Below are 16,609 nucleotides of genomic sequence, written 5' to 3' on the forward strand. Positions count from 1 at the left end.
GACAATGATGAAAGTTATTTGAACAGAAATATAATTACTACTAATACTACAAACGGTGAAAGTCAGAACTCTGTTATTATATTTTCTTTACTATTTTTAAAGAAAAAAGTGGGGCTAAAGTTTGTTGTGTATAGTGAAAGCGAGGCGATAAATATGCCAAGCTATGCTTGTCTTTGATTCAGTTACTTTGATACTGATATTTGAAGAAGGTTGCATCAGATAGTGTTTTTTTATGATTTTAAGTGTGAGGGCTAATAACAAAACCGATTTTGAAAAGAATTATCAATAGCATGCTTATTTACTTGTGAGTGTCATTGATTGTTATATATTTAGATAAGGGAAGTAGTTCCTTTGGACGACGGATAAAACCGATTACTTATACAACAATTTTGACAAAAGTAGGTAATTAGTTTCAAAAACATATCCAGGTGAACGGCTATGTGAGGCAACAGTAACAAAGAACCTATTAATGTTAAAAATGGTCGTGAGGATTATACATAAGAATATCATTACTGACTTTTTATCTGTCTTTGGAAAGTCGTTCGATAGAGGAAGCTAGTGCTAAATAAAGTATATCTTTTACTACACACTCACTTAACATCTAGCCCCAAGCTAGGCACGTGTTTGTTTAATACCATACAACTTAATCCAAGCGGTGTTCAAGCAACACGCTTTAAATTATACTAACTTACATGATGAATATGTTTTTGATTACACATATAAGGTAAACCGTAAATATTTGGGATGATTATGGTATTTATAACGATTAACCTAGGCTTTGGTCACTTAGTCAAGCAGAGTATTATTCTTCCATAGCCTACCACTATTGAGCAAATAATTAGATTTTCTACAAAAAAATAAACTTCCACCACTTTCAATATGATGATGACAATAAATAACAGAAAGCTATGGTGGGTTTCTTTGATGAAATATTCAACCGTAAGTTATCCAAAACATGAAGACCAACTATAAGCTGTAACAATACTGAATAAAACCAGAAAGTAACATTCATTCAGTAGTCCTTATTTCCAACCCGCATATCGAACCTCAACCTTAAACAATCATTTTCTACCAAAAACCCCACAATTTCATTTACGTTACACATTGCTCACATTACCATATGAAGACATTAAAACAAGTGTTGCCTTGACATTGCCCCAGGCGAAGCACGTGTCAATACCAAACCCATGGAGAATAAAATGACTAGCGGAGATTGTCATAACGCAATATCTCCTAAGAAAGTAGCACAACATAATGCAGGTATTCTTTGAACGAGGGACGTTACTAGCTCCTCAAACATACGCCTTCTTTAAAACCAGCCCACTTTTTTTCAAAATTAAATCACCGATCAATCGAGACCATAGAAACAATAATTTGATTACAACTTATTATTTTTTATTCATAATTTTTGTTTCGTATGTTGTTGGAGTGCCAATAAATAAATATAAAGACCAATTTTTGACAGATTGGTTTTGATTTGACAAGGAAGGAATCTGAACGCCTCATTATCTCTAATAACTGATCGTTTTGATGACGCCTACCGTACGTTACTTGACCTACAAGAACGCGCCTGACCTACCTCATAACATCTCCGCTATCATTCCTTCCTCCGTGGCGATACGCGAACATAACTCAATTGGCATGTGTCGTGTGTAAACCCGTTGTTTTACAATTATACCCGCGATAATGTGCTTGTCGTGACTGCGGCAGTTAAAGGGTTAGAACTTGAAGAAATGTTACGAAACTAGTTGATTTGTGACAAGAGTTAGTGGGTAAAAGGGATTCGATTTTTTGTGTTTATTTTCTGACTGTTTTAAAATAAAATATTTCAGTCACTGTCACTATACCACTGCCAAAAAGTTCTCAAATATCACCGTCAAATATCAGTTTCCAGTTATTGAATATTTTGTATATTGAAAAAACTACTTTTTTTCTAGATTTTCGTTTTGACAAAAAACTGAAAGGTATACAAAAATATTTGAAATATTGAATCATGCAACAGTATTTTACAGCGAACCAACATGTCATACTATAACGGCTTCATAGAATAAAATAATTTACACCGACACGAACGTTTCCGCCACATTTGAATCGTGAGTAAAACCAATAAACTGTAGCCAGTGTAAAACTAAAACTGGAAAGTTGAAGTTAACACTCGGATTCGTCGGTTCGCTAACAAAAGTTTCCTACAGTCACACCGTAGTGTAACAATTTCAGAATTATTTATGAAAATGTTGTAATTATTAAAGGGGGTAATGTTTAGCCAGTCTTTTTTACTGCTGAAGACATCTGAGCACATACATAAAACTGCACAGAACTTGTTTTAGAAGACTAATAATTCGCTTAACAGGGAATTTGTAGATTTGATGGTTCTAAGTGTATACCTACCAATATAATACAGTGATGATTATCGTTTGGTTCTACTAAACTTCTGATCTTTGAAAGAAAATGTTAGTGCTAGCTCATTTATCCAGGAAGACAGTATAGGCTAGCTTTTTGTCCAGATGCGCGAAATAGTAATTCTCACGAGTCGCAGGTGAAATCGCTGGTAGAAGCTATAGTATCTTAAATAAAGAAGTAAAATGAATGTTACACTTCTATGTAACAAAACAAAACGGAGTAAAACTGACAAAAGTTGAAACGTCAGTGGTTGTGAGTATATTTGCACCACGGAGCGATATAGCAGTTGTAACGAATTGCCTCGTAAACAACGCTGTATTTAATTAGCTAGAATAGTTTATAGTACGGGTTTAAGTTAGGATTATTATAATGAAGATGTTTTGTAAAGGAGGATTGTGGGTTACCGAGTGTCATCTACATATATCTATACTAATATAATAAGGAGATCTTTTTTTGTTTGATTGTACCCTAATGGCTCCAAAACTTCTGAACGGATTAGAAAAATTCTTTCACTGTTGGATACACTGTTAGATTACAGTATGAAAAGAAGTTCCTTAGAGACGCGAGGGCAACCGCGGAAAACAGTTAGTTGTCAATATAACTGTTTTACCAAATATCAGGACTAGTTGAGTTTGCCTTTCAAAAAAAAGTCGAATTAATTTTTGTGATCGATGTAACACGGAAGTTGATGATGGTCCTCGAATTGGTTTACGTAGTAACTATTATAGTAATCTGTGCTGGTAGGTACTAAGTATCATTCAGCATACTCCTTTTCATCGTTACCTACAGACTACTATGATAACCAGTCTTACTAAGATGGTGTCCGGTTAATTGCGTTGAGGAGTTCAGAGGGACAGTCGCTCCATGTAAAACTCAGCTGCATTAGAGTGGAAGCCGGTTCTAACAGAGTTGAGAAAAGGCTAGGCAGATGCTGTAGTCTCGAATAGGGCAGTTTTTTGTTGAATTTAATTTTATCATTACATTTGAGATTTATTTCAGCAATGTTGCATTTAAATACTAATAAATACCTACTTCTACTTACCCGCTCTAAGGAAACAGACATAACAAAACAAACTATTCATAAAACAGTATAATCAGAACACAGATTTAAATCAAAGCCAGATTTGCAACTGTCAAGCGCGATATACGACTTCTTTGTACCACAGTGTATCATTAATATGGAACTGTCAGTAGCTACCATTTTGTATTGGTTCACGCCCACCGGTAGTCAATGATATTATGAATTTATTAAAAACAGCTTCCTTTTTGTTGTTATCTTGAAGGCGATTATTTAGAATGTATTGGTAGCTATTTATTTTGGAAAACGATTTTTGTTGTTGAATGAAATGCTTCTGGGTATTTTTTGCTTTGGAACAACATGAGGTCATGATAAAGTCTTCTCGACTTTCTGAATTCTGACTATCCGTAACGTCTGCCAAAGAAGTTCAAATGAGAGCTCAGACCCACCACTTTATTGTGCCTTCAGAAACACAGAAGAACTCGCTATGACAAGATGGTCACCTAATCACGTACCGACCGCGCCAGGCCACGAGTTCTTACAGCTCTCCGTATTCGAGACTACAAGACAACCCAAACAGTGAAAACCTCCCAAAAATTAATAGCTATACCAATAGGAACTTCCATCAATTCCCCTAAAGCAATTCCCATATCAATCATTAAACAAAATACCTACAAACTTGTAGTACCGATCGACATTTATTTAGCATGGCGTCCGTCATACGACTAGTGGTGACTAATGGGCGAGTCGTGACTGTCGATACAATCGTTGTTTGTACAGCATTTATCGATATGTTGTATCTTTAGAGCTGAGCTGTGTGGAAATCGATGGTTTTTTGTTTCGTTTGTATTAATATGTAAGTAACTTGGCGTGGATTGTGTCATCATTCTATTGAAATTTTGGTATTGTGTTATTTATTTTAGTGGTTAATTATTAATTATTCGATCCTAAGGATAATAGCTACATTAGGTTTTTAAGCCAATAAAGATCATAGCAAATAATTTATTTATGATTAGATAATAGAATAATCTGACATCGTGCCTTCCTATTGAAAGTTCTGTTCAAGTCTGACAAAATAAATATATATGACTGCCATTTATAGGTCTTTGTTAAAAGTAAGAAGCGGGAAGTCTAGTCTACTACCAGATCTTTAATCATAATCTGACCATACTAGAGAGGCAACGTTTTACCCATAAATGAGTTGAGATCCAATAGAGAAAAAGAAAACATTGAAAAACAGTTTTGAGTATCATAAAATATAAGGTTACATTCACAAACACTAAAGCAAATGTTTAGGTACTTACTATTACAGATACTTCAAAAAAAACATCGTATAATTCAGAGTCTAGACGCAGTCAATAAAAAAACCCAAAAAAGCAGTAAAAAAGTGCCACAAAAAGGCAAGTTCGATGTCAATATGTTCAAAGTAACAAAGTAAAGTGTCGTATGTCTCGCAGTGACCGCAAATGAGGGGCTAACAGAAAATAAAAATAATTTGTCAAACTAGTTCGACGAGTTGCTAGCTACCCGGCCGCGGTTTTACACGGAGACTTGAAACTGTGGAGTGGGTGAGCGCAGTTGGTGTGCTCAATGAGTAAACTATTCTGAATAATTAACGTAACTATTCTAAATGGCCGTGAAAGACCATTAATGAGCATTATATATTGTGATACGCAAAAGATATCGTCATTTTAACTAACTGAAATACGGATTGTGTTTCGATTGAAGTACGTATTAATTATATATTTTAATCAAATTTAATATTTTAAAATACAGTATTCAATATCAAAACACTTTTACAACCCAACTGATTAGTTTATTCATTCTTTCTATACCTTCCAAATGTGTCTTACTCTTCCAAATGTATGACTCTCCAGATGTGACTATTCAATGTCTAAAAACGATGTTAAATAGTGAACCAATCAAAACTTAGGTATACTGAAGTGTAGAAAGTGAGAAAGAGAACGATTAGAGAGTTCACCCTATGTCTGCGTAAATGCTTCTGCACTAAGTATACTTACTGCTAATTTTCTTAGACATAACAGCCACCATGGCCGACAATCAGCCGCTATACCATATCCAAAAGCAACAAGCTTCATGTAAATAGATGGTATCTCAGCACACAGTCCGTTAACGCGTATTAGACACTTGATCGATCTAGTGTGGCGCCGAAACAACTTGTATGTCGATCACTACACGCTTAAGGGGAATTATAATGTGCTTATGAGGAATGGGAAAAGTTTCAATATTTTACCTATGTAGGTATTTATATTCACATCATGCTTCAAAAGAGAAGCGTGAAGGGACACAACCCTTTGTAGTAAACAAAATCACACACGTATTTCTGTCTCAAGTAACAGGTTACAAATTCAGACTTCTAGAACTTAGCTAGCTAGGTGTTAAAAACACTTACATATGTATATTGTGCATACTATGTTCCTATGTTGTTTGTATATTTTTATTTTCACCTGTGTATAGCGTTATGGGCTACATTATGACCACAACAGTCATAGTTATATTATTTGTAAGATTTTATAATGTAACTATTTGCTGTTCCTTAAAATAAAAATAAAATACTATCTTTTAACGATAGCAAAATATCTGAGACTTTCCAAAATAATATAACTAAAAGTTTAAAGCAAAATACTTGCTTAGACTAACACCAGACAGGTGTATAAGTTTGAAAACCCCCTCAAGGGATCGTAATCCTTATACACCAACACGCCGCTAGCATGAGCTGCTCATGACACCTCAACTGTCGAGGGAATCCAGGTTACATAGAGGTAAATAAATGTTATATAAATAACTAGATAATGTTTTTAAAGAACAAAATATTTTCTCCTTTAAATAACGTTTAAATATTAGTACAGAAGAATAGCAGCCCAAAACACATCAAGATATTCTCGGGACGCAGAAATGGAACCACCGTAGACACGGTTTAGAAATATACATAACTAACAATACCTTTAACAGCAGCAAAATATCTTACAATTTCCTCAATACTAAAATTTAAACCAAAAATACTTATTAACTTTGAAAACCTAATGGGATCCTCATGGGATCGTGATCCTAAAACACCAACACGCCGCTAGAATGAGCTGCTCATGACACCTCAACTGTCGAGGGAATCCAGGTTATTATTCCACCGTCATGCTAGATTATGTTTTCACACGTGAGAAGTATAATACAGAATAAGTCAGCTTATTAGATTTGATGAAGAAAAAGAAATTGAGTTGGAAATTGAATATGGGTAGAAGTAAAAAGAATACTGCGTGAAAAATGGAAGACAGACACAAGCAAAATATCGTTGTTGGGAGGTTGTTGTACGAGAATCTTGCTTATGTAGTTAAAAACATACATAAAAGACACGAGCGAAAAAGGTAACTCTTCTTAGCAGTCGGTTAATAAATGGTGATAACATTTTTATTCTAGAAGAGCATCGGATTGTTTTTGGTCTGTTTCAGATAGTTAAAGTCTTTCTTATTATTTTTTGCAACTTTACATACATTTAAGTACATTTCAAAGTAAATCAGTGCAGTTAAAGATAAGAATTTAAAAAGATACCTCGATGACAGAAGTGATTAAACATGCTTTCAAAGAACATAGGGTCTACATAATACTTGTGTCTCATATTATGACATACACGGCCATCATCCACAAAGCGACCATAGCAAGTTTTAATTCACACAACTTCTCGACAGCTAGTAAGACATATTCTTTTGTTCTTACTATAATATAGCAATTTGTATAAGTACCTACCACACCGATAGAAAATGACGGAAGCTCGAATCTCCTGCAGGCATTTGCGTACAATTGTGGCACCTGCCTATTATGATTGATATACTAAAGCATTTGATAGGTGAATAATAAATGTGTGTTTATGATAATTATGTTTAGCTTACGGCTATGTAGCTACTGCGTAGATAAAGAGAATAGGCACAGACGTCAAAAGTAGCATTCGTAATAAGAGACTACAAGCTACTTTATTTGTTTTGGTCTGCCCACATCTTACGCACTCCATATAGTTTCAAGCTACAGTTATGTACCTAATTTATGTATTGACCAGCATCTGACAGCGGTTTACCTGTGTCCCGTGGGAACTACTTCACGTACCAGGGCAAAAAGGCTAGCTTATAGCCTTCCTCAATAAATAGGCTATCTGAAAATTGATTAATTTCTCACATCCGACCAGTATTTACTGAGATTAGTGCGTTCAAGCTAACAAACAAACTCTTTAGCTTCATAAATAACATTATTTATAACAATTACAGTGAATTACATTTATAACATTACGAAGTACAAATAGGCCATTTTTGCCATGCACCGTAAAAGTCTAAAATATTTCAATCAGTATTGACTTATAAAAAGGTACAGAAATACAGTCGATTATTAAAACAGGCTTCTCCTTAACAGAGGAACTTGAGAAAAATGGTCATTTAATCCGCTTAAAAAAGCATAAAGGAGAAACTATTTAACTGTAGATCGAAATCATTGATAAAGCTTTGAGTTCCGACATTATTCCTGAGAAGTGACCCTTTTAGTATACTACAATGAGTTTATTGGTATAACGATTAATACTTACTACATTATATGTGCTTGGTTTATGACAGGTTCGAGTAACTGTTACATGGTGACAGTTTTTGGTCATTTATGTTACTTGGATCTTCAGTTTTGCGGCACACAACATTTTTTTGGCACTAATTGATAAACGTAAAAGTTTGTGTGTGTGTGTGTGTGTGTAATTTGTTACTTTTTCAAGCACAAATCGCTGAAATCATTTCGATGACATTTAGATGTAGCGTTGCTTAAATATCAGAATAACATATATGTGCTTCTATTTATTTATTTCCTGAGTAACGCGGGTGAAACCAGGATAAAACCGCGGGGATAAGATAGTGTTATATAAAACTTTTTTTGTTCAATTTTAACTTTATTTACAAATAACTTTTTACAATAACTTAATAATAAATATATATACAACAATTATATAAAACCGTTTAAAAATCACATACGAAAATTGGTTTATCAAAATAGACTCCGAAAAACGCATTTTCTTTTTCTCAGTACAACCTATACGTGCAAAAATGCGATTTCGTACAAAGAAACTACAAAAGTTTTTCATAATAACTATGAAATCATGAATCCATCATTTGCCCAATACAATTATTTCTACAGTATATTCCACTCCAAGTAATAACTCTAAAAGTTATGTCAATAATCCGACATGTCCTTGAGCTACTTCCTCATGTTATGAATATTTCAAAAACAAATGAGTATCGATGATAGATTTCCTAACCAATAATTTTCTTCTATAATGTTTTAATTTGTACATTACTAAAGTAACTTTGAACCACAGGCTTTGTATTTTATAATCTATACTAATCCTACTAATGTTATAAATGCGAAAGTACGTTTGTTTGCTACGCTTTTACGCAAAAACTACTTAACCGATTATCATGAAACTCTGTACTAGAGTGAAAATGGGATACTTTTTATCAACACACCATGCGGGCGAAGCCGCGGGTGGAAGTAAGTAAGATAATAAAGAAGAAACATTTTTATTTGTCTGTTTGTTTGCACCTTAAAGACTCCGAAATTACTGCACCGATTTGCAAAATTCATTCACTGTTAGGGAAACTATATTTACTCCGACTAACATGGATACATTTTATACGCGTACGGGCAGTAGTATGATAGTATCTACGGGACGCGAGTGAAACCGCGGGAAAACAGCTAGTTTTTCATTCATAAATAATCCGTTGACCGTTGAATATATTTCAGAACGTATCAGCATTTTGGATTATCCTAATAGTTATGCTGATTGAAGCTTAGTTTAATATTTTCAATTTATTTTAACCCGTAGGGCGAAAGTAACTGGAATTTGTAATTTTGACGTCATTTTGTTGGTATTATTACGTGCATTCTACACTAGTATTATAAAGCGGGTTTTTGTTTGTTTCTTTTTTGGTAGCCTTAAGACTCCAAAACTACAGAATCGATTTGAAAAAATCTTTCATATAAGAAAAGCTACACTATCCCCGTGTGACATTTACCTAAGCTAATTTCATCTACTGTTACTGTTACAGCCTTTTTATCGTCCCACTGCTGGGCACAGGCCTCCTCTCACACGGAGACGGATTGAGCATTAATCACCACGCTTGCTCAATGCGGGTTGGTGATTTCAGACTATATAGTCTAGGTTTCCTCAAGATATTTTCCTTCACCTTTTTATCAGCCATTGGTGTCTAAGATATACTTAGAAAGTACATACAAACTTAGAAAAGTTGCATTTTTACTTGCCTGACCTGGAATCGAACCCATGCCCACATACTCGAGAGGTTGGTTCTGTACCCACTAGACCACCACGACTATATATTTCATCTGGTTTCGGTAAATAGTTTACACGATACGTGGGTGCAACCGCGGGACATAGCTAGTATATTAAAAAAGTAGGTTATCGAATTAACAACCAGAGTGGTTTTAAAGCTTTGCATGAATTTGCACAAAAAAACTAGAACAATATTTTAATTTCAAAAACAAGGTCGCGGCGCCAAAATCTCTTATCGTATAAACACACTGCAAACTTTTAGTCGGCCGATAGTTTGTTTGGGCTCATAAATCAGTATGAAGATGAATGGTAGTACGCACATTACAAAGATCAGGTATTTAGCCGGTATCAGACCGACTGAAAAATTTGACTGGAATCAAGATTTTTTTTTAAAGTTTTTTTCACTAATCATTAAAATTTGGTCAACTATCGGCCGACTGTTTAGTCTGCAGTGTGGTACTGTAATCTGTATCCCACCAAAAACATTAAATGTAAAAAAAGCCAATCCTCTACGCAATTCCTCCACCGTAAAAAGTTTTGAGATCGCATAGAAGCCAAGTCCTGTTCAACTTTATTTGTAATAATAAATCAATATTTTATGACCATATCAATAGTTTCGTTCACTTTACAATAATATTGACTTGGCCATGAGCACAATAAACTACAAATATAATACAGCATATCTTGGAGAGGTGAAAGTCAATCATGAAGTTTAATATCACAGAATTAAATACTTTTAGTTTTTTCAATTGTTACTAAATGACCGACAGTCAGTATCATCCAAAATCATGAACTGCACATTTAGTATGGCGCATGTTTGGTCCATAGTGATCTCAAATTCCAATCAGTCCAATCGTAAAATCATGTCCATATAGAACGTATCAATTCAATGGTATTTACACATTATTTCAGGGAGCGACTATTAACTTGTGCTCATGGCCAAGACAATATTATTGTAATGTGAACAAAACTATTGATATAGTCACAAAATATTGATTTATTATTACAAATAAAGTTGAACAGGACTTGGCTTCTATGCGATCTCAAAACTTTTTACGGTGGAGGAATTGCGTAGAGGATTGGCTTTTTTTACATTTAATGTTTTTGGTGGGATCTAATTTATTTTTTGTAGGTCTCCTTCTTCTCTAAGTATATAACAAATTAAATTAACTTACATGCAACTAACTAAATATATAACAAACTAAATATGTAGACCTAAACTAGCACGTAAACAACATTTTTTTAAAATAAATTAAACAATTTCGAAATTCTCGAATTTTTTAATCGAATATCTTTTAGAATAAAAGAGATTTATTTCAGAGGTAGATGGCGCTATCACATGAAATTGTTTTTTTTTTAACTAAAAACCGTAGCGCGATTTAGACCAGGACAACGCCATCTATCGAGCGAGCATGCAGTATTTATCGCACTGCATTAATATGAAAGATATTATCATTATTCATTTTATTTTAACCTAGCTTTTTATTCATATGTATGTATATTTAATACATAATAACAATATACCACACTACGTAACAATAAAACAAACAGTAACATTTTGTACATAAATAAATAACAAAGTTATCAATGCAGTCAAAATTCATACACAATGTTCTTGAAAAACCGCAAATATAAATTTGTTTCCTATTTTTATATTAAGTTTTAAGGTTTTTATAATTTTCCCTTTATATGTAGCTAATAACCTATCTTGGTGCCAAATTTGAAGGTTCTAAGTTTGCTAGAAGTACCTTAGACTTTTGATGATCGGTCAGTGAGTGAGTCAGTGACAAAATGGTGTAACTTTGATCGCTCATAACTCGTAAACTATTTATTCAAATTTCTTGTAATTTTGGGACTGAGCTTGATCTAATACTTACTCTTGGTCATCGAAAACCTAAACTCCTAGCTTTGTTCACATGGAAGATACAGGGGGCTGAAATAGCCGCGAAACGCTTCGAGAAAAGATGGTACGGCCGTGCCCGCTTTGCTCGAGTCTTGGCTGGGGCACTGCCGTGCCCTCAGATACTAATAATATTTATGATTAAGTTTTACGACATAGAATTAGGCTAATATACGAGTAAATATTAATAGTGTTTATTTATAACTGTGTTCATTATTTATGCATTAATTTATTCTTTGACTTAATAGCGTCGTAAATTAATCAAAGCTGTATGTTGATACGTCAATTATAGGACTGCTGAATGGATTTAGATAAAAGTTGGCAGTAATATAGCTTATACATAGGCTACTTTTATCCCCTTGGATGAAACCTTTGTTGGAAGAAAATTTTATATAAATATGTTTTAAGTTGATCTGCTGCTAACTCGTAGCTTGCTTTATTACTAGTCATATCTTTTGAATAAATGACTAGGCGGATATTTTTTTTTTGAGGTTATGACGTCAAAATATTTGCATAGATAGTGAGGCAGTTATTTTAATCTGTAGACGCAGAAACTGCAATTCCATCAATGGCTTTCAAACTCTTTCTTAAACCGACGTCCAAAAAGTTTATTTTCCCTCTTATATACCTAAATTTTACGAATTTAATCCAACAAAAAAACAGAACTCACTCTACATAAATTCGGCTAACTTAAAAAGCGAAAAAAAAAACTATAATTAAAATAGCGTTTTAAAGCGCTCGGGGCTATATAATTAATTATGGGCTAACATAACATTCGAAATGGGTTTCGTGTCAGTTTCCGAAATAGATGTGCGTTAAACATTGGCCTAAGCTAACAATTTAATTGTTATAGAAATCTGTCTTCTTTTGATAGAATGGCCTTTCGCATTGTCGTGGTTTTTGGGTCGATAGATTTTTTTTTCTTATCATGGAATATTTTTGGGAGTAATATTATTTGTCTGGTTGGTTTGTTATTCAGTCTTTAATTTAATAATATAATACACTAGCCGTTTTCCCGCGGTTCACCCGCGTCCCGTGGGGGCTACTGCCCGCGCCGGGATAAAATATAGCTTACTAATGGTGAAAGAATATTTTAAATCGGTCCAGTAGTTTTTGAGTTTATCCATTACAACCAAACAAAGTTTTCTTCTTTATAATATTAGTATAGATGTGTCTATTGCACTTGCAAACCAAAACTACTGAAGCAATTTAATTTCTCAGTGCTCAGATACTAAGCTTAGAGACCTTAAAGAACTTGTTATTCGTATTCGAGAAGTAAATACCCTCGAAGAGTGGACGAAACCGCAGCGAGCATAACTAATTTTATCCCGAACAAATATATAAGAATTGTATTTTATTTTATTAATAAAGGAATGTCTATAATTCCTGTTTCCTTATCATGCATTCAAGAATATTAGGTATCCACATACCAAACAATTTTTTTTCTCCAAAACGTCACGTTAGAAATACCGATAGCTAATCCTGTCAACTTCAGAGCAAAAAAACCTACTATTTTAGCGCTCACTATTACCTCAGTCGTCAGAAATCCTCCCGAGACCGAGTCTAACGTTACTTCTGTACCATGGAGAACCAAATGACTAGACGGAGATGTCATAACGCAAAATCTCCTAAGGAAGTAGCGCGCCAAAATGCGAGTGTTCGGGGAACGAGGAATCCCCCTCCGCCCTTACCTTCTTTAGAACCACCCCATTTTTTAAATCAAATCACCAATCTATCTTTGATAGATTCATCTTAATTTGACAAGTAACCCGAATACCTCGTTAGTTGTAGTATAATCATCGGCACGAATCTTGAGCCCTGACCTTCACCTGCGCCGAAGTAATTTATTGGGTCCCTTTTGTGGTATGAAGTGAGGTGCGGGGGCGGGCTAAAACGGTGATTGGCCCGCAGCGAATCGCTTCATAGCCGTCACTCGGGATTGGTTCTTTGCTAATAAATCACTTCTGCGCAGGTGAAGGTCGGCGCTCAAGATTCGTGCCGATGATTCTAACTGATCACGCCTACTATGCGTTTGACCTACAAGAAGGCGCCTGACGTACCTGCCTTATAGCATCTCTGCTCATCTTTTCTTCCTCCGTGCTTCTATCAAATGTCACATGTATCCCCTAAGGCACAGAGAAGTCTTGTATTGTTCACAGTCGTTTTTATACTGGTTCAATCAAAGGTAGGTAGGTGTTCGAGAAATATTTTGTGAGTAAAAATAAAGTGCCTGGGATGTAAGTGTAAATGCTATTGATTTTAATTCAGAGTTTCAATACTGTAAAAATCGTGTCTGAAAATCGTATGTGAAAAACTTCACATTTATTTAACCTGTTTAAATAAGTTGGTTACTTTTTCTCATTTTGTTTAAAATTTTCGGAGCCCACGTTTTAAAGTGAAATTATGTTTTATCTCACAAAAATATGTTTTATTGCATGAAAGCGGTTGAGCAATACTTGTGTGTAAGATCTATACATATACATAGTTACATGCACATTGTATTTGCATGCGTAAGCTCAGGAGTGATTCGAGTCATAGTACATTTACTCACAGAATTTTGGTTTACCTACTTTCGCTTCGTTTCCGAGATAAAACATCATCATCAGCCTATTTACCGTCCCACTGTTGGGCACAGGCCTCCTCTCACACAGATAAATATTGAGCGTTAATCACCACGCTGGTTCAATAAAGGTCGGTGATTTCAGACATTATAAGTCCAGGTTTCCTCTAAATGTTTTCTTTCACCTTTAATTAGCCAATTAACAGTAGTTATGGATATTCAGAAGCTTAAAAATAAGCTATCACAAACCAAACCAAATAATACCGAAGAACTACCAAAAATCCTACTTACCCAATTCGCAAAACCGGACGATAAGCAACGAACTTATTCCTAAAACAAGAAGAAAAAAAGTGCCAAGCGCTCACTTGGCAGTGTTCCAATTTCTGGCAATATTGCCAGCGAGATGGCAGGCTTAGCCTCTGTTTAAGGTAAATGCCAGCCTCTTGTCACGTCTAAACTGAGCGTTTATGCTGAAAAGGCAGACTTTAGTATTTATTTGACTTGCTGCCAGTGCTAAGTAGGGGAGAAGAGGCTGTTCTTGATATTAGTTTTGTGTGCTGCGGGTTTAGATTTTAGAAGATTGATGATAAGTTTGGCTTCTGTGAAGATTTTTCTTATAATCACATAACAGTAAACTTTTTTTGAGCACAATGCTTATCCTATCCCCACTCTATGCTTTTTGTATATTGAAACAAACTCAAAGTATTACTTATTTGAAACATATGCAAAGCATGCTTTCGTGGCTCTCTCTGCGTTTTCAAAGATGATAGACGATATATTGCTGTTGTACTTTGTATATTGAATCTACACGCGTCCAAGCATCCTTACTCAAGTTTGGTAAACGCTTACACTAGTATTATAATAAATGATCAGTTTGACAACTTGATTAATTCCAAAATGTATATGGAAAAGCAAAGTAAAACACCACTTGGGCTCAAACCCACAAACTAACTCTTAAGTCAAAGCCATTACCGCCCGATAACACTACGTGACGTAACTAATCACTCCAGATTATTCATTTTAATATGAAGCATCAAAATTATCACTTACACTAACATTATTGGGTATTACAGTGAAGTTCGGTTTGAGCTAATGATAAATTCTATTCACACACGATCGTTACGAATTAAGGCTATAGCTTTAGTGGGTTATAATTCTCTCATCAATTTGTATTAGCGACTTGCTCCAGTTTTGTGCAAGTAAATGGGGTATATAAAACTCTTCTCATCAATTTATTTATTTCTTATTTACCATCTAAACAGTTTTGTTATATCTATGATTACTTAATCCTAAAATAATTAAGGGGGAAAATAGTAAAACTAAGTATCAAAAACTTATTGACTGAATTGTAAAAAAAATATATAGAGGGACTAGAACTAAGAACTGAAAACTAAATCAAAAACTGCCGTAACGGGGTCTGTGTTTTATAATTCTGATTTATCGTTTTTGATTACAAATAATACGTTACTGAATTATTCGACAATGTAAATAACAATATAATAAATACAAGGGTCGAATTAATAACCTCCTCTCTTGCAAATAACTACCGGGTTGCGGCTACTCAAAGCAGCGAATATTGTGAATTTCAGTCACGTGTCCCGGATTCGATTCCCGCACCCTACAAATAATATATTTGTATGGCCTTTCAGAAAATTATACTACCCCTGGGGTATAGTATGTATTTATTTGTATTTTGTGATGCATTTCTGTAAATTAGTACTACCTATTATGCGACTTGTGGGGAAAAACGAACTCATTAAAGCTGTCACGTTAGCAAAAACTATAAAATAAACCTTTTGTTACATGCTTTAGAAGTATTTACTGTATTCTTTTCTCATTTATTTTTGTGACAAAATCCCTATAAGAAATGTCTTCGTTGCACAGACTAATCTCACCAAAACGACTTATAAACACATACTAATATAACCAATTTAAAAATGTTCAAGCGGCCATCTTGAATTTCAAAGTCGCTCCCGCTTATCACCAAGCACAAACCCAAAAGCGATCACTTACGGAACGCTTAAAATATATTAACGCTAATGCTCACTCAGAATACAACGTTAATTGTGAACTAGAATGTTATGCAAATGGAGTTAGGAAAGATGAGCGGAGATGCCATAATGCAGGTAGGTCAGGCGCCTTCTTCTAGGTCAAATTCGTACGGTGGGCATGACCAAAACGACCAGGTACGAGTGACCTAACGAGTTCTTTGAGTCATCTGTTAATAATATTTGGTATTACAAAAATTTTAGGGTCCAAAGAAGGCGTTTAAGGGCAGAAACAGTAACGTTTCTCGTCCCCCGCTCACCCGCATTTTGGCGCGCTACTTTCTTAAGAGATTTTCCGTTATGGCACCTCCGCTAGTCATTTTGTTCTCCATGGTTATGCATCATTTTACTACGC

Source organism: Helicoverpa armigera, chromosome 28, assembly GCF_030705265.1.
Source record: "Helicoverpa armigera isolate CAAS_96S chromosome 28, ASM3070526v1, whole genome shotgun sequence".
In the NCBI taxonomy this organism is placed as follows: Eukaryota; Metazoa; Arthropoda; class Insecta; order Lepidoptera; family Noctuidae; genus Helicoverpa; species Helicoverpa armigera.